Below are 14,863 nucleotides of genomic sequence, written 5' to 3' on the forward strand. Positions count from 1 at the left end.
GATTATTAAGGGCTCTGCGAGTCCTTGGAAAGAAAGGCTGCACCTTTTTTATTGCCGCATTATTAATAAAGAGCTGGTGAAATACTTACTGCTGCTCCGTAAATCTTCGAAGGGCAGGAGTAGGTTGCACAGACGGTTGGGCTGGAAGGAAACGGAGGGGCCGTGGGGCTTGACCTACATCCCCCATCCCGACCGCGGCAAGTGCCTCTGAAGCGGGGACGTGGCAGGAGCCCAGCTCTGCTCCCAGCGCGCCGCGGTGCGCGCGTGCCTGCGGGGAGAGGGGGTCCGTGCCCTGAAGTCCCCCAAGATGCCCTCTGTGTGCTCCATCCCCGAGGCGCTGCAGCAGAAGCTGTGCTGGGAGAGGTCTCCAGCCTCGGGTCACAGCTGGGCTGGGTGGGATGGCCCCACGTCGCTGCTCCCACCAGCCCAGGGGTCTTTGAATCTCTCCCCAGGGCTGCGGGGCAACAGGGGCTGTGGGGATAGATCCTGGAGGTGCAGAGGCGCCTTGCCAAGCTCCCACAAGGAACCAGTACTGTAATTCATAGCTACAACTTTCATCTAACCCCGTGCAACTCTTCTTTGAAAACCTTCAGATGTAGAAACTCCTTAGGTTCACTATAGCTCATCCAACAAGGCCTGAATGACCTTTTAAAACATTTTTTCACTCTTCCATAAATATTTTGTTTTAGCAGGGGAGGGAGGAATTAATGGGAAACCAGAAGTACTACATTTACAGTGAGAGATGGCAAAAAAAAATTTAAATAAATCTGCTGGCGCTGCCCAGCCAACAAGCAGCTGGTGCTGAACACGAGCTCAAACCAAACTATCATCCATCAGGTCTGGGTTTGCAGGGGAGGCTGAGGGGAGGGAGTAGCTCACGCTCTTGCATAGATGCTTTGCTCACGTCACGAGCCTGTTCCAGGCCAAACACCCAGGACCTCTGTCCCATGCAATGAAATGCGTTTGCTGTCCCAGGCATACGTCCTGTTCTGAAACAGCCATGAAACCCCTTCTCGCTCAAAGGCAACCACAATAGCAGAGGGAGGACATCGCCCAGCCCCTTGCCTTGTCCCGGGCTCAGCCTCCCCCACATTACTACCTGTTTGGAACAAGCATCACCCAAAAAGCCCGGAGTGCTGAGACCTAAAGTGTTGGCTGCGCTTTAGAAAAAGCAAAAATAAACAAACCCTCAAGACTATCAACAAAATCCAACCCACAACAGCAACAAAAAAGTTTCCTTCCTAATTTCAGCTTCTGGTCATAAAATTTTACTTTCATGTAACAGCATGAAATCTGCACAACCGGAGCAGGGGTTTTTAATAAAAGGCAGAGTTGATGTAATATCCGAGCCAAGGTGTTTTTATAAGCCAGAAGAAGAGAGACAGAAACACAGAAGGAAAATAATTTTCTTGAATTTCTTCCAGAAAGGAATTTTATTTAGATTTCCTTTAACCATGCTGAAATTCTCCTTCCTCCTCTTGCCTGGGTTTCCCCCCTTAAAAGCTGTCCCCCTTAGCCTGTGCATTAATGCCAGCAAATCCAAGCCACGCATTTCTTTTTGCATCTCAGCCCGAATGCATTTAAAATGTTTGCACGCTGAGGAACAGAGTCATTTGCAGCGTGCATTGGGCTCCACCTTGCACCAAAGCCCAAACCACCGTGGACCCCGGCCTCGGAGGAGGGTGCCAAGTGTCGTGCAGCCAGGATAACGCTCCTCTTCCAGCACCCGTGAGGGTGGAGGGAAAGCGCTTCCCCGTGTCCCAAACTGTGAGGTTTGAGAAGAGAATAATGTCTGCTAAAGGGCCAGAAACAGCTCTCAGCTCAGTGAAAAATGACTTCCAAATGCCCCCTGCTCTGGGGATTTTATAAGGGAAGATGGATCTTTCTATCTGTTTTCCTTTCTTCTTCATTTTTCAACTCTTGACCTACACTGTGAACAGAAACCTCCCGGGTGTGAGCCTTCGGCAGAGGAAATGCTTCCTCCAGTTCATTTGTCTTCGGTGGTCTGCACAGCTGAAGAGAGGCATGTGGCCGAAGAGGTGCTGTTCCCAGTCGTGCCCATCCTGCCTCCTCCGCCCCGGGTGCCGGAGGGTTGGACGTGCGGCTCCGTTAGCAGGGACGGTACCGGCCGTCCCTCACCTGGCCCTTCGCGACTAGGAAAGCAAGAATGAGCGGAGCCTTGGCCCTGCTTTTGGGGAGACACGTGGCACAAGGCAGAGAGAGGCTGATCTAATTAAACAAATCAGAGGTTTTGGTATTTACCTGGGCATGAAGGACCAGATCTTAGAGCTGGGAAGGGTATTTTTGGGCACTGCCTCCCAGACACCACGGGTCCCAGGAACGCTGCTCTGGTTTAACTCACGCAGCCACCCTGGTTCAAAGCATCCCTCCTCTCACGTCAGAGCATGTCATGAGTCACAAATTTCAGACATAGATTTCAAATGCCTTAAACCCCGTGATTCCCAACTCAAGGTTCAAGGGCAACATATTGCCACAAGATGTTCTTGCTTCCAGCATCACTCGCGGTCGTTGGAAACCACCACGGCGATAGGCCCGACAGGGAAAGGATTATGTGGTTTGCAGCACCCTGTTTGGGGGATAATCCAAGCTGGATGATCGGGAACCGGTGCCTAAACATTTCCGAATGAAGAAATTTCTGCTTAACACATTTTTTATAATTAGGGTGGAAATAACTAAAATGGGAGGATCTGTATCATTCAGACCTGTGGGAGGTTCTTCGTTGCATCTTAGACAGCCCAAAACACACGTTGCCCTGGATGTTGTCTGCCTCCAGCACAGAGCAAGGCCAGAGTGGGAAGGAAGGGGAAGGAGGAGTGAGAAGGGGCATGTCCAGGTCGCTCCCGCCAGCCTTTCCCCCTCTCTTGCTTCGAACGTGGGGCCCTTATTTTCTTACTGTTTTTCAGAGTGTCTCAAGCATGATCACAGATGGGGACCTCTCCCCCGTGTCCGGCAGAGCCATTCCGTGCAGGCAGCCCAGGCGTTTCACCTGGGGAATGGGAAGCAATTGTCTCCAGGAAGGCGATTCATCAGCAGCTGGTGACCTGCGGAGCTGAATCACCCGCTGCACTTGTTCCTGGGCCACGCCGCGGAGCTAACGGCGTAAGCAGGGTGAGGCACAGGTGTGAGCAGCACAGCCACCGACAGCAAGACGGATGATACCTCGGGACAGGGCTCGTCGGTGCACATACAGCATGACTTCCCATCTGGATGTGGAGAGGAAGAGGCTGGGGGCAGCAGTTCCCATCCTCACCCCAAATTACCTTCACGGGAAGATGGAGGGGAGACTGGACCACATCCTTCAAGTCTGGCACTGGGCCCAGCAGCTCTTGTCCCACCTCGACTGGAAGATAAGCAGAAATGGCCTTGCAAGGTTTTCTTCTTTATGACGGTTGCTGAGAGGTTGCGTGAGGTGGGGGCTTAGCTGAGCCCACAAAAATGGGGTCTCCACAGCCAGGAAAAGGAGGCTTCAGATGCACTTTTAGGGAGGGAGCGAGGCAGAATCTGAAGACCCTGTTAGACTTCAGTGCCACGGCTTGTCTTGGACTTTGCTGTCCATTTAAGAAGATTTTTATTCCCAAGTTTACAAGTTAGGCCTGTCTCCTTAGAAAAATAAAATTCAAGAAAAGAATTTTTATAGGACAATTTGTTGCTCTCCATGAAGGCTTGAGAAAGCCAAACTGCATGGCCTGCAGGGCTGCAGCTCTGGTATGGAAATGGATACAGCAGCGTCCTGCCTGCCCTCTCTGTCTTTCAGCAAGAAGTTTCCCTTTGGTTTACAGCAGCCCATGCTCTAGGGGAAAAAACAACAACTGCCGCTGTTATTCTTTATGAAGGCAGCAAGAGGGCTGAATAAAAGAGGCTGCATCCAAAGCACAATATGAGATGAAAAAGACATCCAAGCTCCATGGCGCTAGATAAAACAAAAGCACACACAAAAAGAATCAAATGCTGAAATATGTATTTCTTGTGGGTATGAATAGAACTGTCTATGTTTGCCTTGGAGACAGGGGGAAAGAGGCCAAACGGTTTAATCTCAGCAGGTATTGCTTTTCAGCACAGAGACATCGAGCAATTTAAAGACCTCCTGCCAGGCCATTTCAGCAGTCGCACAGCCCCGCTTTCTCAGAGCTGCTTGCCACTGGCCCGTGGAAAGGTCACCTCCACTCTGCAGCCCACGGACAGGTAGGTGCTCGCACGGCTCCTGCCCTGGCACAGATGTTAGCAAGAAGAAAAGCCCAACAAATTCAAGGTCGCAAATCAGCCACCTCCACGAGCTTTATGCAGCCTCTGCCCGGCTCCCGCCAGCCTGGCTCCCATCACTGGGCCATGCTGGACCATCTGGTGTGTCCTCGCTTCTCTGAACTAGGGGACTGGAGGGCAGGCAAGTGGGATTCGTTCTGGTGGGCTGTAAAGCACCAGAGCTGGAGAGCGAATAGCCGTTATCACTGGAGCACGCTGATATCTCTAGAGTCCCGTAAGGACACGCAGGCAGCAAGATCCACAGGTTTATGTCTTCATAAAGCCACAGAACAAACACAAGAAAGAGCTGGGTTTTCACTCATGATAAAAGTTGATGTGGACATAATGAAACAGATGAAATGCTCCTATTTAAAAAAAACAAAACCAAACCAGTTTTTTTTCCAAAGTGATTTCCACGCTTGGACATCCAGCGATGCTGCTGCCGTCCTGTTTTCTCCCTCCAAACGACCTCACCCACTGCCGTCCTGGGGCTGTCCGTGACCACGGTTCCCTTCGCGTCTCTGGTGTCGCCCCGGTTCTCGGCACGCACACAAGCGTGTGCCGCGCACCGGGCACCAGCACGTGCTCAGGCAGTTTGCAGGCAGGTGCACGCCACGCCGGCGCGGCCGTGGAGTCCTGCGGTGCCTCTCGGCTGCTTACAGGGCAGGAGGGACCCACCTGGCACGGCGCGATGCGCAGGTCTGGAGGAGCAGCGCCGGGTCCCACGGGCGATGAGTGAGTGCTGCAGGTCGTTCAAAGAGGTGAAGGCAGAAGGTCTCCAGGTGTGAGGGTGGGGGAGCAGGTGCCCTGCAAATGTTTTCCACATATTTGCGTGGAAACTGTGATGAGCTTCATCTGAGAAGAGCCCTGCAGATGCCAAGTGCACCCAGCCGCTCGCCGGCAGGTTGGGCACGGCAGTAATTCTGATAGGCTGCGCCCTCGCAGAAAGCGCATGCAGGATCAGTTCACCATCGTTTGCACCTGCTTCCCTCACCCTGGACCGTGTTACCATCTCCCCTGTCCCTGAGCAGCTCATCCATGTGCAAAAATTCGGTGCCTGACAGTGACGGAGAGCAGAAGCAGTTGATGAATGACATTAATCATGGGAGGAGGTGGGAGATGTTTCCTAGCTAATCGGTTCCTCCTGAGCGAGGCTAGACCTGCTCCAGCGTCTCCTCTCTGATGGTTGGGGCCAGCCTGTTACTCAACCTTGTTGCTGTTCATCTCTGTTGAGAAGCCAGGTGGTCTGAGCAGCACCTCCGTCCTCCCTGGGCATGTTGCCTCCAGTACCACCCACCGGTTGCCTCGTGCTCTGAGGCTGAAAATACGCTTTTAATAACGTGTCCATAAATCATTCTGTCCGTAGCAGCTGACACAAGCAGTGGTGCTGGGAAAAGACCCAAACTTCCCAGGTGCAGGAAAGCCTACGCAGTGACCCCCAGTGCTGATGCCACGAATGGTGGCCCCCATCAGCCCATAGCATGAAGGAGACCCAAGGGCAGTAGTCACCACTGGGTTCAACCCACCCTCCAGGGAAGAAAGGGTGCGATTCAGGGCCCTAAACCATGGTACCTGGTGCCATGTGAGATGCTCTGGGGTTTCATGGCAAACTGTGGGGCTGTCAGAGTCTACAGGACACCTGAGCCTGCTGGAAGAGCATCTGGAGGCCAGCTGGGGCCCCGCAGAGCACCTAAATGGCACCACGCACCTACCTTCAGGCACCCAAAAGGTGCCCGATGTCTTGATATGGGACCTGGGTCTTGGCCATAGCATCAGCTATTAATACCACAAAAGGTTCACCCTGCAGTGAATCTACCTGTGCATCCTCAGCCATCAACAGACCTGTGCTCACACGTGTCCGGGAAGGGTCAGCGCTGTCATCATCCCTCTTCTGCCGCCGAGGAGCTGGAGTGCACAGAGATGAAGTAACCCAGCCACGTTCCTGGGGGTCTGGGCTGCCTGCAGTCTGCCACAGAGCCCTGCACCGACGGCGCCTGCACCTTGGACATGTCTTCTCTCCGTTTGCAAGGCCATGGGACAATCGTGCTTTCTCAGCGCCGCTCGTCTCAGCAGCAGCGAGAGCCGTAGCGGAGACGCTGGTTAGCAGAGATGGCACGTGCTACCTGCAGCGGCAGCAGAAATCCCTTAAGGCTGCCTAAAAAGAAATGTCACGTCAAAACAACCACATCAACATGCCTTTTTTTTTTACAGCCCTCCCTAGATTTTTGTCACGGATTCCCCCCATGGCGTCACGCTGGCCTCTGACAGATACAGGATGTGTCTCATGACAGATTGGTTGTTTTAAAGGTATCCTGTTCTCCAGCTCTAATAATTTGGGAAGCTCATTTGCAGCCTTGAAAGCCATTAGCCAGCAATTCTCTGAGTCTGCACAGAGTTTGCAGCCTGTCAGGCTCCCCCGTCCCCCGGCATCCATCACTCTCACACTTCACTCCTGCACCGACACTGAAATACCAAGCGAGATGCTGCAGCAGTGCAGAGCCAGTACCCCCGGCTGTGGGTCAGGGTGATTCCCCAGCAAATAAACTGGTTGGGATGACTTTTTTCCTGATCTCACGATGGATGATTTCAGACTTTGAGCATGGGTTGGGTTCAGGGCAAGGGCTGCTATGAAGAGCAACGCCCCATCGCTGCTGCCCAGACTCTCCCATTCACCCTGTTCTTTCCATCGCTTCCTTGCACCCAGCAGTGACGAGATTATCTAGCAAGAAAACTAAAAAAAAATATTTAAAAATCGCAGAAAAGACATATACCCATGCCACAGTTTTGGAGCACAAGGCCCGTTTGCTGCCTGTACAGACAGTTGAAGGGAAGAAATCATTCCCAGATCCAAGGCTTTGACTCTTCCCAGCCTGTTTCTTTGTCTCTGGCATCCAGAGGAGTGACGGGAAAAGCAGCTGGCCAGGCGCGGGGTCTTCGCAGCAGGGCTTCGTCTGATATCAAGGCAACAAGAGGGGTTTTTCACCTGATGCTGGAAACAATGCCATCCATAGAAGCCCACATTGTTACCTTGACATTTGGAAGCAATTACCTGCATGTTATGTAAAACTTTTATTAAACGACTGGAGAAATTCAGTAATGTGTTAATCATTGCTTGAATGACATCTGCTTAATACCAGAGATTTTTGAACTGCAGGAGAAGGGTTCAGCAGTTCAGAATGATTACCAAAACATATTGCTCCTTTTTTCGTTCTCTTACGTGTTAATTTTTCAGATTTATTATCTTAGGCTCCTGCGTCTAGTATTTTCACTACATGTCAACATCTGTTATATCTCTGCATTTCGCAGCTCTTTAGTCTTTGCCCCATGAAGCCTTAGGCACTCGGAAGAGAGACGCAGCCAGCTCTAACCCAGGGCTTATGCAATTTTCCAAACTAATCCAAAGGACAATTACCGGGGAAATTTGGCTTGTGGAAGCATTTCTGGCATCAAAAAAGGGATCGGTAGATGGACTCAAACCCAAAGAAACCAGGCAGGTTGAGAGACAAACTTGGCTGTCAGGACAAGACTCGGAAAGTCTGGGGCGCTGCGAGTCTGCTGCTCTTTGAGAAACACGTGGTGGGTGGAAACGTGTCACGGAAAGATGCTCGGTTCGTTCCCACTCCTTTCATTTGCTCACGCAGACCTGGAGTCGCTGCGTTCACAGGGCAAGCCGTAAAATCCTCTGGGGATGCTCATCCCCTTCGAAATGCAGAGCGAGGAAAGGAGGGATGTTCTGCGTAAGCCGAGGGGCTCCGGTAGCGCGTGTGGGGCGGACATGTCCACGGCGCTCTGGGGCCTGGCCGGGACGTTGGCCTCCAGGCTGGGCACAAGCCCCGGCACTGGGGCAGAGCTGGGGGACTGGGCACTGCCCATAGTAAACTCACAGTCTGTTAGGGCTCGGATTCATCCTGCTTTCTCTTTTTATTTGGGAAGGGGGAAGGGTGAGCCTTACAAACACAGTGCCAACATTTCTCTGCTGGTAAAATCTTTGCCCTCGCCCCCCCACTCCTGTCTCCCCTGGGACTGCTTTTGCTGGCAGACACGTGAGAGAGTCCCTGTCGAAGCAGAGGTTTGTGGCGACGGGGCGGGCAGGAGCCCCGCTGCCCACCGCCTTGCAAAGGCAGCTCTTACCCCGTGGGAAACCAGCCGCCAGCGCCTCCCCGGGGCATCTCCGCCAGGGGCAAGCCGGGCTCCCGTTATCTCCTGCGGGATCCTCCTGAGCAGCCTCAGCCTGGGGCTGGAGGGAAGAAACATCCTCGGAGCGCCGGGATTCCTCCCAGCTGCGTGGGCAGACGTTCCCGCACTCTCCCAGCGATGGAGGGTCCCGTACGGGTGCTCCCTTTGCTGGGTGAAAGCTGGTGGCCCCGAGAGGCAGCGAATTGATGTCCCCACACCCCGGGGAGCAGCACCCCGTGCAGCTGGATGGGTGCACAGACAGGCAGCTGCCTGACAGCCAGCAAAACCTCTCCTAAAGCCATTGGGAGAAACACAGAGCGTCTCTCTGGGCTTGTATTGGGCTTAAATTGTGCACTGGCCCTGCACGACGGATTTCATCCTGTATGTATTAAATACCTGGACAGGATAAGCCGGAGCAGCTCCGTGCGGGACAGCCAAGCACGGGCGGGTGCTGCAGGATGGGTTCGGGAGCGGCGCGATGCAAAGTGCAGCCACCCCTCTCGGGGCATCGGTCGATGGAGCCGTGATAGGGAAAGTTCACCCTTACATGACTTAATAGAAAAATCTTTTTTGCAGGTAATTTCCATGCACTGCTCTGGATCATGTTCCAGAAGAAACTCACATTATATATGAGCCAAACGCTTTCTACTCCCAACCGTCAGCCACGTTTCTAATTTATGCTTTTTTTATTATTTTGTTCCCTCACCCGTGATCTGCCCCCCCCTCCCCAATAAAAAATTACAGCTTCCATTTATCATTTTTTCTGAGGGTTGCTATAAATCCAGCTGTGCCCCGTCTCTCCTGCTTAACGTAACGCAAACTTTCTGTCCGCCTCCCTTTGTAGGTTGTGTTATTTCTGTAACTTTACACATCTCCTTTCCGCATCCTCTTTTGGGGAGGGAAACGAATGAAAAATAAAATAACCCCCAAATCTTCAAAGGCCATCTCCAAACCCACAGAATGGCTGGTATTACAGGCAAATAAAACTTGTGGTTTTTAAAAGGGGAACTTCCTGGTTTATTGGTGGGTTTTTTTTTGTTTTTCTTTTGTATAAAATGCTTTCAGTAATTAGCAGCAGCTTGGGAAGGCAGGCAGCGACACTTGCTGCCCTCGGAGCCCGCCGGACCAGGGGTCACTGCAGGGGGGCTCCTGCCCGTTTTGCAGATTTAAGTTGCGGAGGGTTTGCGTTGGATTTTGGGAAGCACACGGAGAAACCAGCATCCACTGCTCTGCTTCCCGTCGCTGCAGCGCCGTGAGCCTGAAAGCACTTATTCCTTCTTAAACTCCCGCCTGGAGTAATTAAAAAAAAAAATCATAAAAATGTGGGAATGGCTTTATTTCCCCCAGGCTTTGGGTCCGGTATCCGTCCTCTGACAGTGGCCAGCGTGCTTCAGAGGGAAGCGGAGATGACCCCCTGCCTGGGGCCGTTCTGGGATGAGCTTCTCCATGGGGAGCTTCTGCCTCCCCTCGAACAGAGCCTGGCTCAAGTTTATGCTGAGAGTTGGCCAGGAACCGTTCCCGCTCTCCGAAAACTGCTGATGGAAACAAAAGATTGTCCTGCTTGTTGCGATTTGCTGCGTTTTGTCAAAAAAATCCTTCTTTTTCTCCATCTCGGAGCACAACTTTCAAAAGTTTTTCCACGAACAGGAGAAAAAAGTCAAATACAGATTGGTCGTTACCCGGCTCGGGAGTTTTTAGGCCTGGTTTCGAGGAAGAAAACAAGGACTTTTTGCAGAAGTTCATGGCAAGCTTCTTCCAAGCCTGAGCACAAGGAGGGAAGAAGATTAAAGCTGACGTGAAAATGTAACCAATGGGCAAGAATTTTTGGGAGACTCTACTTTGGTCTTTGTTTTTAAATCCCGCACTTAAAGATGCTGCTCTTTACTTCGCCGTGATTTTAAAGCGCTAAGCTCTGGCAGTAGTTCTCCTACTGCACAAATGTGTGACCTTGGATGACACCGATCTGCCAAAAAAGAAGGAAAAAAAAGGTGTTGCTGATATTTATTTATTTTATGTTCCGATTCCTCATTCATCATCAGGTAAATTTGCTCTTGGCAGCACCGGCAACTTCCTCCAACGCAGCCAAGGTGACCACTAAAATTAGCATCAAATCCCAATAACGCTTTACATCATGTACACGTTATTTTTCACTGGACATAAATTGTGAGGTGTTTCACTTTTGTTTTGAATCCCCAGGGCATCAGGTCATTACTCCGGGCATCGGTCCATGCTGGGGACGGAACCAGCCGATGCAACTGACTCCAAATGTGGAAGTTAAATTTTTTGTTTCGCTGGAGAAATTTTCTTAGTCCTTGCCAAGATGAATTACTAAAGCGTCTGAAGAAACAGCACTGACCGAGACCTCAGACAGTAAAACACAATTTTCATCCTCTCTCATAAATTTTTTGCTTAATGAAAAGTCCTTGAGGAGCACATTTCTCTGTCAGAGCCAAGGAAAATAAACGTGTGCGTGGTTAAACAGCGCCGATAACCATGAAAGCTAACAACCCTGCCCGCGTCCTGGTGTTACTGAACATCTGCATCTACATCCCTCCTGGAGACCTCCCCACCTCCGACATCCCCAGGTAGGACGGCAGAGGGATGCTCTGGCAAAGGGAGTTACTTTTTGCACCATGCTCGTGCCACGCGGGGAGCGTTCAGCCCCCACTTGAGCCAGGCACAGAATGCGGACGTCCTCAGCACAATGTAATGTCGTTTGGCTGAGGTTATGGTGAAAGCCCCACAGCAGCAGGATGGTGCAGACTGGGGTGGCTGTGGGTGCCTGGTGATCCTGGACAGACGGCCACGTCCCTTCTCATCCCCAGGCAAGACTTTGAGCTAGAGAAGTGAAGCAAGGCAGGTAGTGCTGCTGGGAGGTGTAACTAATTAAATGCTCATAAAGTTACAATCATAAACCATAGAATCACTAAGGTTGGAAAAAACCTCTAGGATCATCAAGTCCAACCCCCAGCCCAACACCCCCAGGCCTCCTAAACCATGGCCCCAAGTGCCACGTCTGCAGGTTTTTTGACCAGCCCCCCAGGGACGGTGACTCCCCCACCTCTCTGGGCAGCCTGTGCCAAGGCCTGACCGCTCTTGCACTAAAGACATTTTCCCTCACACCCAACCTAAACCTCCCCTGACGCAGCCTGAGGCCGTTCCCTCTCGCCCTGTCACTGGTGACTTGGGAGCAGAGACTGACCCCCCCTCACTCCAGCCCCTCTCAGGCAGCTGCAGAGAGCGAGAAGGGCTCCCCTCAGCCTCCCCTTCTCCAGGCTAAACCCCCCCAGCCCCCTCAGCCGCCCCCCAGCACACTTGTGCTCCAGACCCTGCCCCAGCTCCGTTGACCTGGTTGATGAACTTCATCAAAAAGTTGATGATTGCCCTAGTTGATGAAGCTGTAGCATCATCCAGGGATTCTCACAGTCACTGGGCCAGTGTCCTAGTAACTGTGAGTTTGGAGAGGCCGAGGGTGAGGGCAGGTAATGGGGGACCCCATAGTGCCCAAGCCTGAAGAAGGGCGGGGTTCATGACTTGCTCCGTGTCTGTGTAGGCTGTGGTACACCACAGACCTCATCTGCCTTGTCCTCCTTGTGCTCTGAGGAAGCTGGAGGCACAAGAGTGGGGACGAACCTCATCAGGAATGGGAAGATGGAAATGCCCTGCAGAGGCGGCTAGCAGGGATAACACCCGAGACTGGCACTCCCCGACATCTCCAGGAATCACCCAGAAAAACGTATGATCCCCATCCTTCCTGAGACATGGTGGGACTGCTGGGGAAGGCCAGAGACCTTGGGGTGTCGTGCCAGGGAAATGAAGTCCCAGGCAGGGTAGGATCACTATCTACAAAGACTGATGAACAGGAAAAAGCTGGTTAAACTCCAGCGTTGGCATGGGAAGAGAGTGGGAAAACACTGCCCACGAATATACTTAGGCTGGAAAATAGAAGAGGGTTTCGAATCATCCACAGAGAGGCCTCCTGAGAGAGCTGGAAAGAGCAGAAAACTTAATGGAATTTTAAACGTGCCTTGATTGATTTGTGAAGAGGCTCATGGCAAAGGTCTGACGCGAGGAGCCGGGGAATCCCATCTGGTCCCACCGCCCGTGCTCCCCCGTCCCTCTTGTGTGCCGGCGGGCAGCCCTCCTCTCCATCCACCCCATGGGCAGGGTGGGCTCTTCCCACCTCTTCACATCAGCTTCAGAGCAGCCAAATGGATGTTCCTCCGCCTCCAAACCCATCCCTGGCCACCTCTCCTTGTCCGGCTGCCCTGAAACCAGCCTGGCAGGGGCAGCTCTGGGTGTCCACCGTGGTCTCGGGCATCACTGAAGGTCCTCACCTGTGTGAGGGCTGGTGGGACCCAGTACCCCGCGGGGAGAGGCGAGGAGCCAGGCGCCGTGTCATTGCTGGTGGGGCTGGATGCTGCCATCTGAAGAAGGCATCTCCCACCCGTCCAGAGCCGCCTGATCTCTGTGTGGGCTGAGCCTGGTCTCTGCTAGTATCACCTTGTGGCATTTTAGTCCTTTGCCGGTGATGTCCCTGCCCATGGAGACCACCTTCCCTCTCCCTGAAAGGCAAAGGAAGGACAGGAGGGGAGGATGGGGGGCAGGAGGGGAGGACGGGGGGCAGGAGGGGAGGATGGGGGGCAGGAGGGGAGGATGGGGCAGGAGGGGAGGACGGGGGCAGGAGGGGAGGATGAGGGCAGGAGGGGAGGATGGGGGCAGGAGGGGAGGATGGGGCAGGAGGGGAGGATGAGGGCAGGAGAGGAGGATGGGGGCAGGAGGGGAGGATGAGGGCAGGAGGGGAGGATGGGGGCAGGAGGGGAGGATGGGGCAGGAGGGGAGGATGGGGCAGGAGGGGAGGACGGGGCAGGAGGGGAGGATGGGGGCAGGAGGGGATGACGGGGGGCAGGAGGGGAGGATGGGGGACAGGAGGGGAGGACGGGGGGCAGGAGGGGAGGATGGGACAGGAGGGGAGCATGGGGGGCAGGAGGGGAGGATGGGGGGCAGGAGGGGAGGATGGGACAGGAGGGGAGGACGGGGGCAGGAGGGGAGGATGGGGCAGGAGGGGAGGATGGGGGGCAGGAGGGGAGGATGGGACAGGAGGGGAGGATGGGGGCAGGAGGGGAGGATGGGGGGCAGGAGGGGAGGATGGGGGGCAGGAGGGGAGGATGGGACAGGAGGGGAGGATGGGGCAGGAGGGGAGGATGGGGGCAGGAGGGGAGGATGGGGCAGGAGGGGAGGATGGGGCAGGAGGGGAGGATGAGGGCAGGAGGGGAGGATGGGACAGGAGGGGAGGATGGGACAGGAGGGGAGGATGGGGGCAGGAGGGGAGGATGGGGGGCAGGAGGGGAGGATGGGGGCAGGAGGGGAGGATGGGGCAGGAGGGGAGGATGAGGGCAGGAGGGGAGGATGGGACAGGAGGGGAGGATGGGGCAGGAGGGGAGGATGGGGGGCAGGAGGGGAGGATGGGGGCAGGAGGGGAGGATGGGGCAGGAGGGGAGGATGGGGGCAGGAGGGGAGGATGGGACAGGAGGGGAGGATGGGGCAGGAGGGGAGGATGGGGCAGGAGGGGAGGATGAGGGCAGGAGGGGAGGATGGGGCAGGAGGGGAGGATGGGGCAGGAGGGGAGGATGGGGGCAGGAGGGGAGGATGGGGCAGGAGGGGAGGATGGGGCAGGAGGGGAGGATGGGGCAGGAGGGGAGGATGAGGGCAGGAGGGGAGGATGGGACAGGAGGGGAGGATGGGGGCAGGAGGGGAGGATGGGGGGCAGGAGGGGAGGATGGGGGCAGGAGGGGAGGATGGGGCAGGAGGGGAGGATGAGGGCAGGAGGGGAGGATGGGACAGGAGGGGAGGATGGGGCAGGAGGGGAGGATGGGGGGCAGGAGGGGAGGATGGGGGCAGGAGGGGAGGATGGGGCAGGAGGGGAGGATGGGGGCAGGAGGGGAGGATGGGACAGGAGGGGAGGATGGGGCAGGAGGGGAGGATGGGGGGCAGGAGGGGAGGATGGGACAGGAGGGGAGGATGGGGCAGGAGGGGAGGATGGGGGGCAGGAGGGGAGGATGGGGGACAGGAGGGGAGGATGGGGGGCAGGAGGGGAGGATGGGGCAGGAGGGGAGGATGGGGGGCAGGAGGGGAGGATGAGGGGCAGGAGGGGAGGATGGGACAGGAGGGGAGGATGGGGCAGGAGGGAGGATGGGACAGGAGGGGAGGATGGGGGGCAGGAGGGGAGGATGGGGGCAGGAGGGGAGGATGGGGCAGGAGGGGAGGATGGGACAGGAGGGAGGATGGGGGGCAGGAGGGGAGGATGGGGGCAGGAGGGAGGATGGGGCAGGAGGGGAGGATGAGGGCAGGAGGGGAGGATGGGACAGGAGGGGAGGATGGGGGCAGGAGGGGAGGATGGGGGGCAGGAGGGGAGGATGGGCAGGAG

The 14,863-nt window shown here is 55.0% G+C and overlaps 1 long non-coding RNA gene across 4 annotated transcripts in view; it reads right to left on the minus strand.

Annotated features, from left to right (window-relative positions):
* Positions 1–1,266: 1,266 nt before the first annotated feature.
* Positions 1,267–14,863, minus strand: part of LOC142062395 (uncharacterized) — a 30,953-nt gene continuing 17,356 nt past the window's right edge. For 2 of the 4 annotated variants that reach the window (XR_012662440.1, XR_012662439.1), the window contains 3 exons: positions 12,774–13,001; positions 6,103–11,274; positions 1,269–5,578 (listed from right to left, as the gene is read on the minus strand). This is a non-coding gene — a long non-coding RNA (uncharacterized LOC142062395). Of the gene's footprint in view, positions 5,579–6,102; positions 11,275–12,773; positions 13,002–14,863 lie in introns of all 4 variants that reach the window. The other 2 variants (XR_012662442.1, XR_012662441.1) reach the window with 2 other exon arrangements.

Source organism: Phalacrocorax aristotelis, chromosome 10, assembly GCF_949628215.1.
Source record: "Phalacrocorax aristotelis chromosome 10, bGulAri2.1, whole genome shotgun sequence".
Taxonomy (NCBI): domain Eukaryota; kingdom Metazoa; phylum Chordata; class Aves; order Suliformes; family Phalacrocoracidae; genus Phalacrocorax; species Phalacrocorax aristotelis.